Genomic DNA, 22751 nt, shown 5'->3' with positions numbered 1-22751 from the left:
ACTATATTGCCCAGTTTGGAAACTCTGTCTTTGAGTAATCTGCGAAGGGATATTAAGTGGCTCCTGGAGGCCTGTGGTGGGGAAGGAAACGTCTTACATTGAAAACTGGAGAGAAGCCTTCTGAGCAGCTGCTTTGTGATGTGTGTATTATTGTCATAGAGTTAAAACATTCTTTGGATTAAGCAGTTTGAAATCACTGTTTCTGTGGAATCTGAGAAAGGAGATCTGGGAACAACCTTTAGAATATGCTGAAAAAGAAATACCCTCATTTAAAAAACAGAAGGAAGCTTTCTGTGAGACTGCTCTGTGTCGTGTGAATTCCACTCACATAGTTCAGCTTCTCTTCTCATTGAGCAGTATTCTAACACTGTTTCTCTTTAGTCTGTGAAGGGATATTCGGGAGTACTTTAAGAATTATGGTGGAAACGGAAATATCTTCAGATAGAAACTGGAGATAAGCATTTCGAGGAGCTGCTTTGTGACGCGTGTATTCCACTCATAGTGTTATACCTCTCTTCTCATACAACACCAATGAAACCCCTTTGGGGAAAAATTTACCAAGGGATATCTGGGAGCATTTTGATGCCTATGGTGAAAAGGGAAATAGCCTGAGACAAAAACTGGAAAGAAGCTTTCTGTGAAACATCTATGTGGTATGTGTATTCATGTCACATAGATAAAGCTTTCTTTACATTACACAGCTTGGTATCTCTCTCACTGACAGATCCGCAAAGGGACATTCAAGAGCACATTCAGGACTATGGTGATAAAGGAAATACATTCAGATAAAAACAGGATAGAAGCTTTCTGTGAATCTGCTTATTGCTATGTTTATTCATCTCACACAGATAAAGCTTTCTTTACATTACGCAGCTTTCAAATTCCGTCATGGATGGATCCACAAAGGGATATTCGGGATCACATTTAGGCGTATGGTGAAAAAGGAAATATCTTCAGATAAAAACTGGAGAGAAGCTTTCTGAGAAACTGCTTTGTGATGTATGCATTCCACTCAGGGAGTTATACCTCTTTTCTCATAGGCAGTGATTGAACACTGTTCCTGTAAAACCGAAAAAGTGATATTTTGGAGCACATTGAAGAATATGGTGAAAAGTGAAATATCCTCAAATAAAATCCAGAAAGAAGAATTCCAACAAACTGCTTTCTGATATGTGCATTCATTTCTCAGAGTTAAAGATTACTCTACACTGTCCACTTTGGAAAATCTGTCTTTGAGGAATTTGCGACGGGATATTAAGTGGCGCCCGGAGGCCTGTGGTGAGCAAGGAAATATCTTCCAATGAAAGCTGTAGAGAAGTTTCTGAGCAACTGCCTATGATCTGTGTTTTCATCTCATAGAGTTAAATCATTCTTTGGATTGAGCAGTTTGAAATCACTGTTTCTGTGGAATCTGAGGAAGGACATATGGGAACGTTCCTTGGAATATGGAGAAAGAAATGTCCTCAGGTAAAATACAGAAGGAAACTTTCTGTGAAAGTGCTCTGTGTCGACTTAATTCCTCTCACTCAGTTTCACCTCTCTTTTCATTGAGTAGTTTTCTAAACCTGTTTATGTTTAGCGTGTGAAGGGATATACAGGAGTACTTCGAGGCTTATGGTGAAAAAGGAAATATGTTCAGACTGAAACTGGAGAGAAGCTTTCTGAGGAAACTGCTTTGTGATGTGAGCATTCCACTCACAGTGTTATACCTCTCTTCTGATACAGCATCAGGGAAACCCTTTTGGAGAAAAAGGTCCCAAGCAATGTTCGAGAGCATGTTGATGCCTATGGTGAAAAGGGATATAGCTTCAGACAAAAACTGGAAAGAAACTTTCTATGAAACTGCTCTCGGACATGTGTATTCATCGCACATAGATAAAGCTTTCTCTACATTACGCAACTTGAAAACTCTGTCATGGATGGATTCACAAAAGGACAATCGGGGGCACATTCAGCACTATGGTGAAAAAGGAAATATCTTTAGATAAAAACTGTAAAGCAGCATTCTGTGAATATGCTTTTTGCTATGTTTATTCATCTCACATAGATAAAGTTTCCTTTACATTATGCAGCTTGGAAACTCCGTGATGGATGGATCCACAGAGGGACATTTGGGATCACATTCAGGCCTCTGGTGAAAAAGGAAATATCATCAGATAAAAACTGGAGAGAAGATCTCTTAGAAACTACTTGGTAAGGTGCGCATTCCACACAGGGAGTTATAACTTTCTTCTCTATGGCACTGTTTGTACACTGTTCCTGTAAAACTAAAAAAGTGATATTTGGAGCACATTTAAGACTATGGTGAAAAGTGAGATGTCATTCAGTGAAACTCAGAAAGAAGCATTACAAGAAACTGCTCTCTGACATGTCCATTCATGTCACAGAGTTAAAACTTCCTGTGCATTTCCCAGTTTGGAAAGTCTGTCTTTGAGGATTCTGTGAAGGAATATTAAGTGGCAACAGAGGACTGTGGCAAGCAAGGAAATGTTTTCCGTTGGAAATTGGAGGGAAGCTTTCTGAGCAACTCTTTTGTGATGTTTGTATTCATCTCATAGAGTTAAGTCATTCTTTGAACTGAGCAGTTTGAAATCACTGTTCTGGTGGACATTTGGGAACACTCTTTAGAATATCCTGAAAAGGAAATAACCTGAGATAGAAACTAGAAGGAAGCTCTCTGTGAAACTGCTCTTTGTCATGTGGATTCCACTCGAGGGTTCCTGTGAATGCGTATTAAGTACCCTGCACCCGCAGGATTGTGGTGAGCAAGGAAACATCTTCTGATGAAAACTGGAGAGAAGCTTTCTGAGCAACTGCTTTGTGATGTGTGTATTTGTCTCATAGAGTTAAACCATTCTTTGGATTGAGCAGTTTGAAATCACTCTTTCTGTGGAATCTGAGAGAGGACATTTGGGAAGGCTGCTTGGAATATAGAGAAAGAAATACTCTAAGGTAAAATCCAGAAGGAAGCTTTCTGTGAAACTGCTCTGTGTTGTCTTAATACCTCTTGCTCAGTTAAACCTCTTGACTCATTGAGCAGTTTTCTAACCCTATTTATGTTTAGCGTGTGAAGGGATATTCAGGAGCACTTTAAGGCTTACGGTGAAAAAGGATATATGTAAACACAGAAACTAGAGAGAAGCTTTCTGAGGAACTGATTTGTGACGTGTGCATTCCACTCATGGTGTTATATCTCTCTTCTCATACAGAATTGGGGAAACCTTTTTGGAGAAATAGTTACCAAGTGATAATCAGGAGCATGTTGATGCTTATGGTGAAAAGGGAAATAGCCTCTGACAAAAACTGGAAAGAAACTTTCTGTGAAACTGCTCTGTGATATGAGTATTCATCTCACATAGATAAAGTTTACATTACACAGCTTGGAAACTCTGTCATGGAATGATCCACGAAGGGACTTTCGGGAGGACATTGAGGACTATGGTGAAAAAGGAAATATGCTCAGATAAAAACTGGAAAGAAGCTTTCTGTGAATCTGCTTTGTGATAGATATGTCTATTCAACTCACATAGATAAAAATTTCTTTCTATTACGTAGTTTTGAAACTGCATCATGGAAGGATTCGAGAAGGGACATTTGGAAGCACATTCAGGCTTATGGGAAAATAGGACATATCTTCAGATAAAAACTGGAGAAAAGCTTTCTGAGACTGCTTTGTGATGTGTGCATTCCACTCACGAATTTACACCTCTTTTCTCATAAGGCCTTGTTTGAACACTGTTCCTGTAAAATTGAAAAAGTGATATTTTGCAGCACATTGAGGACTGACGAAAAGTGAAATATCTGAAATAAAACCAGTAAGAAGCTTTCCTAGAAACTGCTCTAGGAACTGTTCTAGAAACTGCTCTCTGACGTGTGCATTCATTTCTGAGTGTTAAAGCTTACACTACGTTGCCCAGTTTGGAAACTCTGTATTTGAGGAATCTGTGAAGGGATATTAAGTGGCGCCAGGAGGCTTGTGGTGAGAAAGGAAACCTCATCTGATGAAAACGGGACAGAAGATTTCAGAGCAACTGCTTTGTGATGTGTGTATTCATCTCAAAGAGTTAAACCATTCTTTGGATTGAGCAGTTTGAAATCACTGCACCTGTGAAACTTGATAAAGGACATTTGGGAACGCTCTTAAGAATATGCTGAACAAGAAATACACTCAGATAAAAAGCAGAAGGAAACTTTCTCTAGGTCATGTGAATTCCATCCGCACAGTTAAGCTTGTGCTTTCATTGAGCAGTATTCTAACACTGTTTTTGTTTAGTTTGTGAAGTGCTATTCAGGAGCGCTTTGAGGCTTACGGTGAAAAAGGAAATATCTTCAGATAGATACCGGAGAGAAGATTTCTGTGGAGCTGCCTTGTGATGTGTGCATTCCACTCACAGAGTTATACTTTTTTTCTCTTAGAGGATTGCGGAATCCTGTTTGGAGTAAACGCTACCAATGGACATTTGGGAGTATATGCACAGCTATGGCGAAAAAGGAAATATCCTCAGACAGAAACAGGAAAGAAGCTTTCTGTGAAACTGTTTTCTGATAGATATGTCTATTTTTCTCACATGGATAAAAATTTCTTTCTATTACACAGTTTTCAAGCTGTGTCATGGACAGATTCACGAAGGGACATTCGGGAGCACATTCAGGCCTGTGGGGAAATAGGAAATATCTCCAGATAAAAACTGGAGTGAAGCTTTCTCAGAAAATGCTTTGTGATGTGTGCATTCCACTCAGTGAGTTATACCTCTTTTCTCATAAGGCAGTGTTTGAACACTGTTCCTGTAAAACTGAAAAAGTGATATTTTGCAGCTCATTGAAGACTGGCGAAAAGTGAAATATCCTGAAATAAAACCCAGAAAGAAGCATTCCAAGAAACTGCTCTCTGATGTGTGCATTCATTTCAGAGAGTTAAAGCTTACACAGCATTACCCAGTTTGGAAACATTCTTTGAGGAATCTGTGAAAAGATATTATGTGGTGCCCGGAGGATTGTGGTGAGAAAGGAAACGTCATCTGATGAAAACGGGACAGAAGATTTCAGAGCAACTGCTTTGTGATGTGTGTATTCATCTCAAAGAGTTAAACCATTCTTTGGATTGAGCAGTTTGAAATCACTGCACCTGTGAAACTTGATAAAGGACATTTGGGAACGCTCTTAAGAATATGCTGAAAAAGAAATATCCTCCAATAAAAACCAGAAGGAAACTTTCTGTGAAACGGCTCTAGGTCACGTGAAGTCCACTCACATACTTAAGCTTCTGTTTTAATTGAGCAGTATTCTAACACTGTTTTAGGTTCGTCAGCTAAGGGATACTCGGGAGCGCTTTGAGGCTTACAGTGAAAGTGGAAATATCTTCAGATAGACACTGGAGGGAAGATTTCTGAGGAGCTCCTTTGTGACACGTGCATTACACTCACAGAGTTATACTTTTCTTTTCATAGAGGATTCAGAAATGCCATCTGCAGAAAAAGCTACCAGGGGACATTCAGGAGTACATGGATGGCTATGGTGAAAAAGGAAATATCTTCGGACAGAAATGGAAAGAACCTTTCTGTGAAACTGCTTAGGGATACATATGTCTATTCATCTCACTTGGATAAAACTTTCTTTCTATTACACAGTTTTGAAACTGCGTCACAGACGGATTCACGAAGGGACATTCGGGAGCACATTCAGGTCTACGGTGAAAACGGATATATCTTCAGATGAAAACTGGAGAGAAGCTTTCTGAGAGATTGCTTTGTTATGTGCGCATTCCACTGAGGGACTTTTATCAGAAGGCAGTGTTTGAACATTGTTGCTGTAGAACTGAAAAAGTGATATTTTACAGAGCATTGAAGACTATGATGAAAAGTCAAATATCCTGAAGTAAAACCCAGAATGAAGGGTTCCAAGAAACTGCTCTCTGAGGTGTGCATTCATTTCTCAGAGTTAAAGCTTACACTATGTTGGCCAGTTTGGAAACTCTGTCTATGAGGAATCTGTGAAGGGATATTAAATGGTGCCTCGAGACTTGTGGTGAGAAAGGAAACGTCTTCCGATGAAACCTGGAGAGAAGCTTTTGGAGCAACTGCCTATGATGTGTGTATTCATCTTATAGAGTTAAATTATTCTTTGGATTGAGCAGTTTGAAATCACTTTTGCTGTGGAACCTGAGAAAGGACATTTGGGAATGCTCTTAAGAAAATGCTGATAAAGAAATACCCTCCGATAAAAACCAGAAGGAAACTTTCTGTGAAACTGCTTTAGGTCACGTGAAGTCCACACGCACAGTTAAGCTTCTGTTATCATTGAGCAGTATTCTAACACTGTTTTAGGTTAGTCAGCTAAGGGATACTTGGGAGCGCATTGAGGTTTACATTGAAAACGAAAATATCTTCAGATAGATACCAGAGAGAAGATTTCTGAGGAGCTGCTTTGTGATGTGTGCATCCCAGTCCCAGAGTAATACTTTTGTTCTCATAGAGGATTGGGGAATCTCGTTAGGAGAAAAAGCTATAAGGGGACATTGGGGAGTATATGGATGGCTATTTTGAAAAAGGAATTATCCTCAGACAAAACTGGAAAGAAGGTTTCTGTGAAACTGCTTTGTGATAGTTGTGTCTATTCATCTCACATAGATAAAACTTTCTTTCCATTACGCAGTTTTGAAACTGCGTCATGGACGGATTTGCCAAGGGACATTCGGGAGCACATTCAGGACTGTGGGTAAATAGGAGATATCTTCAGATAAAAAATGGAGAGAAGCTTTCTGAGAAAGTGCTTTGTGGTGTGTGTATTCCACTCAGGGAGTTATACTTCTTTTCTCATAAGGTAGTGTTTGAACACTGTTCCTGTAAAATTGAAAAAGTGATATTTTGCAGTGCATTGAAGACTATGGTGAAAAGTGAAATATCCTGAAACAATACCCATAAAGAAGTGTTCCAAGAAACTGCTCACTGATGCGTGCATTCATTTCAGAGTTAAAGCTAACACTACGTTGCCCAGTTTGGAAACTCTGTCTCTGGGAATCTGTGAAAGGATATTAAGTGGCGCCCAGAGGCTTGTGGTGAGAAAGGAAACGTCTTCCCATGGAAACTAGAGAAAATTTTTGGAGCAACTGCTTTGTGATATGCATATTCATCTCATAGAGTTAAATCACTCTTTGGTTTGAGCAGCTGGAAATCACTGTTTTTGTGGAACCTGAGAAAGGACATTTGGGAACACTCTTAAGAATATGCTGAAAAAGAAATACCCTCCAATAAAAACCAGAAGGAAACTTTCTGTGAAACTGCTCTAGGTCACAAGAAGTCCACTCACACAGTTAAGCTTTGTGATCATTGAGCAGTATTCTAACACTGTTTCAGCTAAGGGATACTCTGGAGCTCTTTGAGGCTTATGGTGAAAATGGAAATATCTTCAGATAGATACTAGAGAGAAGATTTCCGAGGATCCCTTTGTAATGCATGCATTCCACTCTCAAAGTTATTCTTTTCTTCTCATAGACTATTGGGAAATCTCTATTGGAGAAAAAACTACCAGTGGACATTCGAGAGTATATGGATGGCTATGGTGAAAAAGGAAATATCCACAGACAAAAAATAGAAAGAAGCTTTCTGTGAAACTGCTTTGTGATAGATATGTCTACTAATTTCACATAGATAATACTTTCTTTCTATTACGCAGTTTTGAAACTGCGTCGTGGATGGATTTGCGAAGGGACATTTGGCAGCACATTCAGGCCTGTTTGGAAATTGGAGATATCTTCAGATAAAAACTGGAGAGAAGCTTTCTGAGGGACTGCTTTGTGATGTGTGCATTCCACTCGGGGATTTATACATCTATTCTCATATGGCAGTGTTTGAACACTTTTCCTGTAAAACTGAGAAAGTGATATTTTGCAGCACCTCACAGAATAATAGCAAAAACTGAAATATCCTGAAATAAAACCCAGAAAGAAGTGTCCCAAGAAAGTACTCTCTGACGTTTCCATTCATTACAGAGAGTTAAAGCTTACACAATGTTGCCCAGTTTGAAAACTCTGTCTTTGAGTAATCTGTGAAGGGACATTAAGTGGTGCCCAGAGGCATACTGTGAGAAAGGAAACATCTTCCAATGAAAACTGGAGAGAAGCTTTTGGAACAACTGCTTTGTGATATGTGTATTCACCTCACAGAGTTAAATAATTCTTTGGATTGAGCAGTTTGAAATCACTGTTTCTGTGGAATCTGAGAAAGGACATTTGGGAATGCTCTTAAGAATATGCTGAAAAAGAAATATCCTCTGGGAAAAACCAGAAGGAAACTGTCTGTGAAACTTCTCTAGGTCACGTAAAGTCCACTGACACAGTTAAGCTTCTGTTTTCATTGAGCAGTATTCTAACACTGTTTTAGGTGAGTCAGCTAAGGGACACTAGGGAGCGCATTGTGGCTTATGGTGAAAATGGAAATATCCTCAGATAGATACTGGAGAGAAGATTTCCCAGGAGCTGCTTTGTGACATGTGCATTCCACTCACATAGTTTTACCTTTCTTTTCATAGAGGATTGGGGAACCCCGTTTTGAAAAAAGCTACCAGGGGATATTCGGGAGTATATGGACGGCTATGGTGAAAAAGGAAATATCCTCAGACAAAAACTGGAAAGAAGTTTTCTGTAAAACTGTTTTGTGATAGATATGTCTATTCATCTCACATAGATAAAACTTTCATTCTATTTCGAAGTTTTGAAACTGTGTCATGGAAGGATTCATGAAGAGACATTCAGCAGCACATTCAGGACTGTGTGGAAGTAGGAGATATCTTGAGATAAAAATTGGAGAGAAGCTTTCTGAGACACTGCTTTATGATGTGTGGATTCCACTCAGTGAGTTATACCTCTTTTCTCATAAGGCAGTGTTTCAACACTGTTCCTGTAATACTGAAAAATTGATATTTGGCAGCGCATTGAAGACTATGGCAAAAAGTGAAATATCCTGAGATAAAACCCAGAAAGAAGTGTTCCAAGAAACTCCTCTCTGAAATGTGCATTCATTTCAGAGGTTTAAAGGTTACACTACATTGCCCAGTTTGGAAACTCTGTCTTTGAGGAATCTGTGAAGGGATATTAAGTGGCGCCCAGAGGCTTGTGGTGAGAAAGGAAATGTCTTCCATTGAAAATTGGAGGGAAGCTTTCAGAGCAACTGTTTTGTGATGTGTGTATTCATCTCATAGAGTTAATTCATTCTTCAGATTTAGCAGTTTGAAAACACTGTTTCTGTGGAACCTGAGATAGAACATTTGGGAATGCTCTTAAGAATATATTGAAAACGAAATACCCTCCGATGAAAACCAGAGGAAACTTTCTGTGAAACTGCTCTCGATCACGTGATGTCCACTCACACATTTAAGCTTCTGTTTTCATTGAGCAGTATTCTAACACTGTTTTAAGTTAGTCAGCTGAGGGATACTCGTGAGCGCTTTGAGGCTTACGGTGAAATCGGAAAAATCTTCAGATAGATACTGGAGAGATTTCCAAGGAGCTGCTTTGTGACGTGTGCATTCCAAACACAGAGTTTTACTTTTATTCTCATAGAGGATTGTGGAATCCTGTTTGGAGAAAAGGCTACCAGGGGACATTTGGGAGTATGTGGACGACTGTGGTGAAAAAGGAAATATCCTCAGACAAAAATTGGGAAGAAGCTTTCTGTGAAACGGCTTTGTGATAGATATGTCCACTTATCTCACATAGACAAAACTTTCTTTCTGTTACGCAACTTTGGAACTGCATCACAGACTGATTCTCAAAGGGACATTTGGGAGCACATTCAGCCCTTTGGGGAAATAGGAAATATCCTCAGATAAAAAACGGAGAGAATCTTTCTGAGAAACTGCTTAGTGATGAGTGCATTCCAATCAGATAGTTATACCTCTTTTCTCATAAGGTAGCATTTTAATACTGTTTCTGTAAAACTCAAAAGGTGATATTTTGCAGTGCATTAAACACTATGGTGAAAAGTGAAATATCTTGAAATAAAACCCAGAAAGAAGCGTGCCAAGAAACTGCTCTCTGACGTGTGCATTCACTTCAGGGAGGTAAAGTTTACACTATGTTGCCCAGTTTGCCCCTGTGTCTTTGAGGAATCAGCGAAGGGAAAATAAGTGGCGCCCAGAGGCTTTTGCTGAGAAAGGAAACATCTTCCAATGAAACCTGGAGAGAAGCTTTGGGAGCAACTGATTTGTGATGTGTGTATTCATCTCATAGTGTTAAATCATTATTTGGAATGAGCAGTTTGAAATCACTGTTTCCTTGAAACCTGAGAAAGGATATTTGGGAATGCTATTAAGAATTTGCTGAAAAAGAAATACCCTCAGATAAAAACCAGAAGGAAACTTTCTGTGAAGCTGCTCTAGGTCATGTGAATTCCACTCGCACAGTTAAACTTCTGTTTTCATTGAGCAGTATTCTAACACTGTTTTATGTTAGTCAGCTAAGGGATACTCGGGAGCGCTTTGAGGCTTATGGTGAAAACGGAAATATCTTCAGATAGATAGTGGAGAGAAGATTTGTGAGGAGCTGCTTTGTGACGTGTGCATTCCACTCTCAGAGTTATACTGTTCTTCTCATAGAGGATTGGGGAATCCCATTTGGAGAAAACGCTACCAGGGGACATTCGGGAGTATATGGATGGCGATGGTGAAAAAAAAAATTATAATCAGAAAAAAACTGGAAAGAAGCTTTCTGTGGAACTGCTTTGTGATAGATATGTCTATTCATCTCACATAGATAAAACTTTGTTTCTATTATGGAGTTTTGAATCTGCGTCATGGACGGATTCATGATGGGACTTCGTGAGGACATTCAGACCTGTGGGGAAATAGGAGATACCTTTAGATAAAAACTGTAGGGAAAATTTCTAAGAAACTGCTTTGTGATGTGTGCATTCCATTCAGGGAGTTCTACCTCTTTTCTCATAAGGCAGTGTTTGAACACTGCTCTGGTAAAACTGAAAAAGTTTTATTTTGCAGCACTTTGAAGACTATGGTGAAAAGTGAAATATCCTGAAATAAAACTCAGAAAGAAGCGTTCCAGGAATCTGCTCTATGACATGTGCATTCACTTCAGAGAGTTAAAGTTTACACTACATTGCCCAGTTTGATAACTCTGTCTTTGAGGAATCTGTGAAGGGATATTAAGTGGCGCCCAGAGGCCTGTGGTGAGTAAGGAAACACCTTCCGATGAAAACTGGAGAGAAGCTTCTGGAGCAACTGCTTTGTGATGTGTGTATTCATCTCGTAGAGTTAAATCATTCTTTGGATTGAGCAGTTTGAAATCACTGTTCCTGTGGAAACTGAGAAAGGACATTTGGGAACACTCTTAAGAATATGCTGAAAAGAAATACCCACCAATAAAAACCAGAAGAAAACTTTCTGTGAAACTACTCTAAGTCACGTGAAGTCCACTCACACAGTTAAGCTTCTGTTTTCATTGAGCGGTATTCTAACACTGTTTTAGGTGAGTCAGCTAAGGGATACTCGGGAGCGCTTTGAGGCTTATGATGGTGAATGAAATATGAAAACGGAAATATCTTCAGATAGATATTATATAGAAGATTTCTGAGGAGCTGCTTTGTGACACATGCATTCCACTCACAGAGTTATACTGTTCTTCTCAAAGAGGATTGGGGAATTCCATTTGGAAAAAAAGCTACCATGGGACAATCGGCAGTATATGGACAACTAAGGTGAAAAAGGAAATATCCTCAGACAATAACTGGAAAGAAGATTTCTGTGAAACTGCTTTGTGATAGATATCCCTATTCATCTCTCATATATAAAACTTTCTTTCTATTACGCAGTTTTGAAACTGCCTCATGAACAGATTCATGAAGGGACATTCGGGAGCACATTCAGGCCTGTGGGGAAAGCGGAAATATCTTCAGATAAAAAATGAAGGGAAGCTTACTGAGAAACTGTTTCTGATGTGCGCATTCCACTCAGGAGTTATACCTCTTTTCTCATAAGACAGTGTTTGAACAATGTTCCTGTAAAACTGAAAAAGTGATCTTTTGCAGTGCATTGAAGACTGTGGCAAAAACAGAAATATCCTGAAATAAAACCCAGAAAGAAATGTTCCAAAAAACTGCTTTCTGAGGTGTGTGTTCATTTCACAGAGTTAAAGTTACACTACGATGCCCACTTTGGAAACTCTGTGTTTGAGGAATCTGTGAAGGGATATTAAATGCTGACCAGAGGCTTGTGATGAGAAGGGAAACGTCTTACGATGAGAACTGGAGAGAAGCTTTCGGAGCAACTGCTTTGTGATGTGTGCATTCATTTCATAGAGTTAAATCAAACTTTGGATTGAGCAGTTTGAAATCACTGTTTCTCTGGAACCTGAGAAAGGATATTTGGGACCACTCTTAAGAATATGCTGAAAAAGAAATACCCTCTGTTAAAAACCAGAAGGAAATTTTCTGTGAACATGCTCTAGGTCAGGTGAATTCTATTCACACAATTAAGTGTCTGTTTTCCTTAAGCAGTGTTCTAACACTGTTTTAGGTTAGTCTACTAAGGAATACTCAGGAGCGCTTTGAGACTTATAGTGAAAACTGAAATATCTTCAGATAGATACTGGAGAGAACATTTGCAAGGAGCTGCTTTGTGACGTGTGCATTCCGCTTACAGAGTTATACTTTCCTTCTCATAGAGGATTGGGGAATTCCGTTTGGAGAAACTGTTACCAGGGGACATTTGGGAGTATATGGATGGGTATGGTGAAAAAGGAAGTGTCCTCAGACAAAAACTGGAAAGAAGCTTTCTGTGAAACTCCTTTGTGATAGATATGTCTATTCTTCTCATATAGATAAAATTTTCTTTCTATTATGGAGTTTTGAAACTGCATCATGGACGGTATCGCGAAAGGACATTCAGGAACACATTCAGGCCTGTTGTGAAATAGGAAATATCTTCAGATAAAAACTGGAGAGAAGCTTTCTGAGAAACTACTTTGTGATGAGTGCAATGCACTCAGAGAGTTATACCCCTTTTCTCATATGCAGTGCTTGAACACTGTTCCTGTAAAACTGAAAAAGTGATATTTTGCAGCACATTGAATACTATGGCAAAAAGTGAAATATCATGAAATAGAACCCAGAAAGTAGCATTCCAAGAAACTGATCTACGATGTGTGCATTCATTTCAGAGAGTTAAAGATTACACTACGTTGCCCAGTTTGGATACTCTGTCTGTGAGTAATCTGTGAAGGGATATTAAGTGGAGCCCACAGGCTTGTGGTGAGATAGGAAACGTCCTCTGATGAAAACTGGAGAGAAGCTTTCAGAGCAACTGCTTTGTGATGTGTGAATTCATATCATAGAGTTAAATCATTCTTTGGATTTATCAGATTGAAATCACTGTTTCTGTGGAACGTGAGAAAGGACATTTGAGTGGGCTCTTAATAATATCCTGAAAAAGAAATACCCTCTGATAAAAAAACAAAAGGAAACTTTCAGTGAAACTGCTCTAGGTCACATGAATTCCACTCACACAGTTAAGCTTCTGTTTCATTGAGCAGTATTCTAACACTGTTTTAGGTTAGTCAGCTAAGGGATAGTCGGGAGCGCTTTGAGGCTTATGGTGAAAGCGGAAATATCTTCAGATAGACACTGTAGAGAACATTTCCGAGGAGCTGTTTTGTGATGTGTGCATTGCACTCACAGAGTTTTACTTTCCTCTCAAAGTCTATTTGGAAATCTCGTTTGGAGAATAAGCGACCAGGGGACATTTGAGATTATATGCACGGTTATGGTGGAAAAGGAAATATCCTAAGACAAAAACTGGTAAGAAGCTTTCTGTGAAACTGCTTTGTGATAGACAAGTCTATTCATCTCACATAAATAAAACTTTCTTTCTATTACGCAGTTTTGAAACTGCGTCATGGATGGATTCACGAATGGACACTCGGGAGCACATTCAGGCCTGTGGGGAAATAGGAAATATATTTAAATAAAAACAGGGGAGAAGCTTTCTGAGAAACCTCTTTGTGATGTGTGCATTCCACTCTGGGAGTTATACCTCTTTCCTCATAAGGGAATGTTTGAACATTTTTCCTGTAAAACTGAAAAAGTGATATTTTGCAGCGCCTTGAAGACTATGGCAAAAAGTTAAATATCCTGAAATAAAACCCAGAAAGAAGCATTCCAAGAAATTAATCTCTGATGTGTGCATTCAGTTCAGAGAGTTAAAGCTTACACTACATTGCCCAGTTTGGAAACTCTGTCTTTGAGAAATCTGTGAAGGGATATTAAGTGGTGCCCAGTGGCTTGTGGTGAGAAAGGAAAAGTCTTTCGATGATATCTGGAGAGAAGTTTTCGGAGGAACTACTTTGTGATGTGTGTATTCAACTCAGAGAGTTAAATCATTCTTCGGATTGAGCAGTTTGAAATCATGGTTTCTGTGGAACCTGAGAAAGGACATTTGAAAACACAATCTTAAGAATATGCTGAAAAAGAAATATCCTGCGATAAAAAGCAGAAGGAAACTTTCTGTGAAACTGCTCTAGGTCACATGAAGTCCACTTGCATAGTTAAGCTTCTGTTTTAGTTGAGCAGTATTCTAACACTGCTTTAGGTTAGTCAGCTAAGGGATACTCGGGAGCACTTTGAGGCTTATGGTGAAAACGGAAATATCTTTAGATAGATACTGGAGAGGTGATTTCCGAGAAGCTGCTTTGTGACCTGAGAATTTTCACTCAAAGAGCTATACTTTTCTTCTCATAGAGGATTGGGGAATCCCTTTTGAAGAAAAAGCTACCAGGGGATATTCGGGAGTATATGGATGGCTATGGTGAAAAAGGAAGTATCCTCAGACAAAAACTGGAAAGAAGCTTTTAGTGAAACTGCTTAGTAATAAATATGTCTATTCAAGTCACGTAGATAAAACTTTCTTTCTATTACGCAGTTTTGAAACTACATAATGGACAGATTTGCGAAGGGACATTCAGGAACACATTCAGGCCTGTGGGGAAATAGGAGATATCTTCAGATATAAACTGGAGAGAAGCTTTCTGAGAAACTGCTTTGTGATGTGTGCATTCCACTGTAGGAATTATAACTCTTTTCTCATAAGGCAGCATTTGAACACTGTTCCTGTAAAACTATAAAAGTGATATTTTGCCACGCATTGAAGACTATGATGAAAAGTGAAATATCCCAAAATAAAACACAGAAAGAAGCGTTCCAAGAAACTGCTCTCCGCCATGTACATTCATTTCAGAGCATAAAGCTTACACTACGTTGGTGAGTTTGGAACCTCTGTCTTTGAGGAATCTGTGAAAAGACATTAAGTGGCGCCGGAAGCTTGTGGTGAGAAAGGAAACGTTTTCTGATGAAAACTGCAGAGAAGCTTTCGGAGCAACTACATTGTGATGTTTGTATTCATCTCATAGAGTTAAATCATTCTTTGGATTGAGCAATTTGAAATCACTGTTTCTGTGGCACCTGAGAAAGGACATTTGGGACCACTCTTAATAATATGCTGAAAAAGAAATACCCTCCGATAAAAAACAGAAGGCAACATTCCGTGAAACTGCTCTAGCTCACATGAAGTCCACTCGCACAGTTAAGCTTCTGTTTTCATTGAGCAGTATTCTTACACTCTTTTAGGCTATTCAGCTAAGGGATACTAAGGAGCACTTTGAGGATTACGGTGAAAATGGAAATATCTTCAGATAGATACTGGAGAGAAGATTTCTGAGGAGTTGCTCTGTGATGTGTGCCTTCCACTCACAGAGTTATACTTTTCTTCTCATAGAGGATAGGGGAATCCCGGTTGGAGAAAAAATTACCAGGGGATATTCGGGAGTATATGGATGGCTATGGTGAAAAAGGAAATATCCTAAGACAAAAACTGGAAAGAAGCTTTCTGTGAAACTGCTTAGTGATAGATATGTCTATTTATCTCACATAGATAAAACTTTCTTACTATTACACAGTTTTGAAACTGCGTCATGGGGGGGATTCACGAAGGGATATTCTGGAGCACATTCAGGCCTGTGGGGAAATAGGAGATATCTTCAGATAAAAACTGGAGAGAAGCTTTCTGAGAAACTGCTTTGTGATGTGTGCATTCCACTCAGGGAGTTATGCCTCTTTTCTCATAAGGCAATGTTTGAACACTGTTCCTGTAAAACTGGTAAAGTGATACATTGCAGCGCATTGAAGACTATGGCGATAAGTGAAATATCCTGAAATAAAACCCAGAAAGAAGGGTTCCAAGAAGCTGCTCTCCAACGTGTGCGTACATTTCAGAGAGTTAACGCTTACACTACATTGCCCAGTTTGGAGACTCTGTCTTTGAGGAAACTGTGAAGGGATATTAAGTGACACCTGGAGGCTTGTGGTGAGAAAGGAAATGTCTTCTGATTAAACTGGAGAGAAGCTTTCAGAGCAACTACTTTATGATGTGTGTATTCATCTCATTGGGTGAAATCATTCTTTGGATTGAGCAGTTTGAAATCATTGTTTCTATGGAACCTGAGAAAGGGCATTTGGGAACGCACCTAAGAATATGCTGAAAAAGAAAAACCCTCCGATAAAACCCAGAAGCAAACTTTCTGTGAAACTGCTCCAGGTCATTTGAAGTCCACTGGCACAGTTAAGCTTCTGTTTTCACTGAGCAGTATTCTAACACTGTTTTAGGTTATTTAGCTAAGTGATACTCGGGAGTGCATTGAGGCTTATGGTGAAAATGGAAATATCTTCAGACAGAAACTGGAGAGAAGAGTTCCGAGGAGCTGCTTTGTGATGTGTGCATTCCACTCACAGAGTTACACTTTTCTTCTCACAGAGGATTGGGGAATCCCGTTTGGAGAAGACACTACCAGAGGACAACCGGGAGTATATGGATGGCTATGTTGAAAAAGGTAATATCCTCATACAAAAACTGGAAAGAAGCTTTCTGTGAAACTGCTTTGTGATAGATATGTCTATTCATCTCACATAGATGAAACTTTCTTTCTATTACGCAGTTTTGAAACTGCATCTTGGACGGATTCGCTAGGGACATTCGGAAGTACCTTCAGGCCTGTAGGGAAATACGAGATATCTTCAGATAAAAACTGGAGAGAAGCTTTCTGAGAAATTGCTTTGTGATGTGTGATTCCACTCAGGGAGTTATACCTCTTTTCTCATGAGACAGTGTTTGAACACTGTTCCTGTAAAGCTGAAAAAGTGATATTTTGCAGTGCTTTGAAGACTATGGCAAAAAGTGTAATATCCTGAAATAAAACCTAGAGAGAAGAGGTCCAAGAAACTGCTCTCTGACGTGTGCATTCATTTCAGAGAGTGAAAGCTGACACTACGTTGCAAAGTTTGAAAATTCTGTCTTTGAGATCTCTGTGAAGGAATATTAAGTGGCGTCTGGAGGCTTGTGGTGAGAAAGGAAAAGACTTCTGATGAAAACTGCAGAGAAGCCTTTGGAGCAACTGCTTTGTGATGAGTGTATTCATCTCACAGAGTTAAATTATTGTTTGGATTCAGCACTTTGAAATCACTGTTTCTGTGGAACCTGAGAAAGAACATTTGGGAACACTCTTAAGAATATGCTGAAAAAGAAATACTTTTTGATAAAAGCCAGAAGGAAACTTTCTGTGAAACTGCCCTCGGTCAGCTGAATTCCTTTCCCACAGTTAAGCTTCTCTTTTCATTGAGAAATATTCTAACACTGTTTTTGTTTAGCCAGCTAAGGGATACTTGGGAATGCTTTGAGGCTTATGGTGAAAACGGAAATATCTTCAGATGGATACTGGAGACAAGATTTACGCAGAGCTGTTTTGTGACTTGTGCATTACACTCACAGAGTTATACTTTTCTTCTCATGGAGGATTGGGGAATCCCGTTTGGAGAAAAAGTTACCAGGGGACATTCAGGAGTATATCGACAGCTGTGATGAAAAAGGAAATATCCTCAGACAAAAACTGGAAAGAAGCTTTCTGTGAAACTGCTTTGGGGTAGATATGTCTATTCATCTCACATAGATAAACTTTCTTTCTATTACGCAGTTTTGAAACTGCCTCGTGGATGGATTTGCAAAGGACATTCAGGAGCACATTCATTCCTGAGGGGAAATAGGAGATATCTTCAGATAAAAACTGGAGAGAAGCTCTCTGAGAAAATGCTTCATGATGTGTGCATTCCACTCAGGGATGTATACCTCTTTTCTCATAAGGCAGTGTTTGAACACTGTTCCTGTAAAACTGAAAAAGTGATATTTTGCAGCGCATGAAAGACTACAGCAAAAAGTGAAATATCCTGAAATAAAACCCAGAAAGAAGCGTTCCAAAAAACTGCTCTCTGAAGTGTGCATTCATTTCAGAGAGTTAAAGCTTCCACTACGTTGCACAGTTTGGAAACTCTGTCTTTGAGGTATCTGTGAAGGAATTATAAGTGGCGCCCAGAGGCTTGTGGTGAGAAAGGAAACTTCTTCCGATGAAAACTGGAGAGAAACTTTAGGAGCAACTGCTTTGTGATGTGTGTATTCATCTCACAGAGTTAAATTATTGTTTGGATTGAACAGTTCGAAATCACTGTTTCTGTGGAACCTGAGAAAGGACACTTGGGAACACCATTAAGAATATGCTGAAAAAGAAATACCATCCGATAAAAACCTGAAGGAAACTTACTGTGAAACTGCTCTAGGTCAGGTGAATTCCACTTGCACAGTTAAGCTTCTCTTTTCATTAAGCAGTATTCTAACACTGTTTTTGTTTAGTCAGCTAAGGGACACTTTGGAGTGCTTTGAATCTTATGGTGAAAGCAGAAATATCTTCAGATAGATACTATAGAGAAGATTTATGCAGAGCTGTTTTGTGACGTGTGCATTACACTCACAGAGTTATACTTTTCTTCTCATAGAGGACTGGGGAATCCCATTTGGAGAAAAAGCTACCAGGGGACATTCGGGAGTATATGGACGGCTATGGTGAAAAAGGAAATATCCTCAGACAAAAACTGGAAAAGAGTTTTCTGTGACACTGCTTTGGGGTAGATATGTCTATTCATCACGCATAGATAAACTTTCTTTCCATTACGCAGTTTTGAAACTGCGTCAAAGATGGATTCGTGAAGGACATTCAGGAGCAAATTCAGGCATGTGGGGAAATAGGAGATATCTTCAGATAAAAATTGGAGAGAACATTTCTGAGAAACTGCTTTGTGATGTAAGCATTCCACTCAGGAATGTATACCTCTTTTCTCATAAGGCAGTGTTTGAACACTGTTCCTGTAGAACTGAAAAACTGATATGTTGCAGTGCATGGAAGACTATGGCGAAAACTGAAATATCCTGAAATAAAACCCAGAAAAAAGCGTTCCGAGAAACTACTCTCTGATGTGTGCATTCATTTCAGACAGTTAAAGTTTACACTACATTGGCGAGTTTGGAAACTCTGTCTTTGAGGTATCTGTGAAGGCATAGTTTGTGGCGCCTCACGGCTTGTGGTGAGAAAGGAAACGTCTTCCAATGAAAACTGGAGAGAAGCTTTTGGAGCAACTGCTTTGTGATGTGTGTATTCATATCATAGAGTTAAATCATTCTTTGGATTGAGCAGATTGAAATCACTGTTTCTATGGAACCTGAGAAAGGACAGTTGGGAACGCTCTTACAAATATGCTGAAAAAGAAATACCCTCCGATAAAAACCAGAAGGAATCTTTCTGTGAAACTGCTCAGGTCACGTGAAGTCCACTCGCACAGTTAAGCTTCTATTTTCATTGAGCTGTATTCTAACACTGTTTTAGGTTAGTCAGCTAAGGGATATGTGGGAGTGCTTTCAGGCTTCCGGTGAAAATCAGTATATTTTCAGATAGATACTGGAAAAAAGATTTCCGAGGAGCTGCATTGTGACGTGTGCATTCCACTCATAGAATTATACTTTTCTTCTCATAGAGATTTTGGGAATCCTGTTTGGAGGAATAGCTACCAGGGGACATTTTGGAGTATATGGATGGCTATGGAAAAAAGGATATATCCTTAGAAAAAACCCGAAAGAACCTTTCTGTGAAACTGCTTTGTGAAAGATATGTCTATTCATCTCGCATAGACAAAACTTTCTTTCCATTACGCAGTTTTGAAATGGCATCATGGATGGATTCACGAAGGGACATTCAGAGTGCATTCAGGCCTGTCAGGAAATATGAGATATCTTCAGATAAATACTGGAGAGAAGCTTTCTGAGAAATTGCTCCGTGATGTGTGCATCCCACTCAGGGAGTTACACCTCTTTTCTCATAAGGCACTGTTTGAACAGGTTTTCTGTAAAACTGAAAAAGTGATATTTTGCAGCCCATTGAAGACTATTTCGAAAAGTGAAATATCCTGAAATAAAACCCAGAAAAAATGCGTTCCACGAAAATGCTCTCTGACATGTGCATTAATTTCAGAGAGTTAAAGCTTACACTACGTTGCCCAGTTTGGAAACTCTGTCTTGTGGAATTTGTGAAGGGATATTAAGTGGCAGCAGTATGCTTGTGGTGAGAAAGGAAAAATCTTCCTATGAAAACTGCATAGAAGCTTTCCTAGCAACTTCTTTGTTATGTGTGTATTCATCTCATAGAGTTAAATAATTTTTTGCATTGAGCAGTTTGAAATCACTGTTTCTGTGGAACCTGAGAAAGGACATTTGGGAACACACTTAAGAATATGCTGAAAAAGAAATATCCTCCAATAAAAACCAGAAGGATACTTTCTGTGAAAGTGCTCTAGGTTACATGAAGTCCACTCACACAGTTAAGCTTCTGTTTTCATTGAGCATTATTATAACACTGTTTTAGATTAGTCAGCTAAGGGATACTCAGGAGCGCTTTGAGGCTTACGGTGAAAACGTAAATATCTTCAGATAGATACTGGAGAGAAGGTTTCTGAGGACCTACTTTGTGACGTTTGCATTCCACTCAGAGAAATATACTTTTCTTCTCATAGAGGATTGGGGAATTCTGTTTGGAAAGAAAGCTACCAGGGGACATTTGGGAGTATATGGATGGCTATGAAGAAAAAGGAAATATCCTCAGACAAAAACTGAAAAGAAGATTTGTGTGAAACTGCTTTGTGATAGACATGCCTATTCATCTCACATAGATAAAACTTTTTTCCATTACGCAGTTTTGAAACTGCGTCTTGGATGGATTCGCATAGGGACATTCGGGAGCACATTCATTCCTGTGAGGAAAAAGGAGATATCTTCAGATAAAAACTAGAGAGAAGCTTTTTGAGAAACTGCTTTATGATGTGTGCATTCCACTGAGTGAGTTATTCCCCTTTTCTCATAAGGCAGTGTTTGAACACTGTTCTTGTAAAACTGAAAAAGTGATATTTTGCAGCCCACTGAAGACTATGGTGAAAAGTGAAAAATAGTGAAATAAAACCCAGAAAGAAGCATTCCAAGAAACTACTCTCTGATGTGTGCATTCGTTTCAGAGAGTTAAAGCTTACACTACATTGTCCAGTTTGGAAAGTCTGTCTTTGAGGAATTTGTGAGGGGATATTAAGTGGCGCCCAGAGGCTTGTGGTGACAAAAGAAACGTCTTCCGATAAAAACAGGACAGAAGCTTTCGGAGCAACTGCTTTGTGATGCATGTATTCATCTCATAGAGTTAAATCATTCTTTGAATTGAGCAGTTTGTAGTCACTCTTTCTGTGGATCCTGAGAAAGAACATTTGGGAACACTCTTAAGAATATGCTGAAAAAGAAATACCCTCCGATAAAAACCAGAAGGAAATTTTCTGTGAAACTGTTCTAGGTCACGTGAATTCCACTCGCACTATTAAGCTTCTGTTTTCATTGAGCAGTATTCTAACACCGTTATAGGTCAGCCAGCTAAGGGATACTCGGGAGCGCTTTGAGGCTTACGGTGAAAACGGAAATACTTTCACATAGATACTGTAGAGATGATTTCAGAGGAGCTGCCTTTTAACGTGTGCATTCCACTCACAGAGTTATACTTTTCTTTTCATAGAGGATTGTTAAATCCCGCTTGCAGAAAAAACTACCAGGGGACATTCGGGAGTATATGGACGGCTATGTTGGAAAATGATATATACTCGGACAAAAAATGAAAACAACCTTCCTGTGAAACTGTTTTGTGATACATATGTCTATTCAACGCACATAAATAAAACTTTCTTTCTATTACCCAGTTTTGAAACTGCATCATGGACGGATTCACAAAGGGACATTCGGGAGCACATTCAGGCCTGTTTGGGAATAGGAGATATCTTCAGATAAAAACTGGAGAGAAACTTTCTGAGAAAACGCTTTGTGATGTGAGCATTCCACTCAGGGAGTTATACCTATTTTCTCATTAGGCAGTGTTTGAACAATGTTCCTGTAAAACTTAAAAAGTGATATGTTGCAGCACGTTGAAGACCAGTACATTCCACTCACAGAGTTATACTTTTCTTCTCTTAGAGGACTGGGGAATCTCGCTTGGAGAAAAAGCTACCAGCGGACATTCAGGAGTATGTGGATAGCTAAGGTGAAAAAGAAAATATCCTCAGAGAAAAACTAGAAAAAAGCTTTCTGTAAACCTGCTTTAGAAGAGTTATGTCTATTCATCTCAAATAGTGAAAACTTTCATTCTACTATGCAGTTTTGAAACTGCGTCACAGATGGATAAGCGAAGGGACATTCGGGAGCACATTCAGGCCTACGGTGAAAAAGGAGACATCTTCAGATAAAAACTGAAGAGAAGCTTTCTGAGAAACCGCTTTGTGATGTGTGCACCCACTCAGGGA

The sequence above is a fragment of the Macaca fascicularis genome, chromosome 3 (genome assembly GCF_037993035.2).
Source record: "Macaca fascicularis isolate 582-1 chromosome 3, T2T-MFA8v1.1".
NCBI classification, from domain to species: domain Eukaryota; kingdom Metazoa; phylum Chordata; class Mammalia; order Primates; family Cercopithecidae; genus Macaca; species Macaca fascicularis.
The sequence above is the reverse complement of the archived record's forward strand: the minus strand, read 5'-3'. Positions refer to the sequence as shown.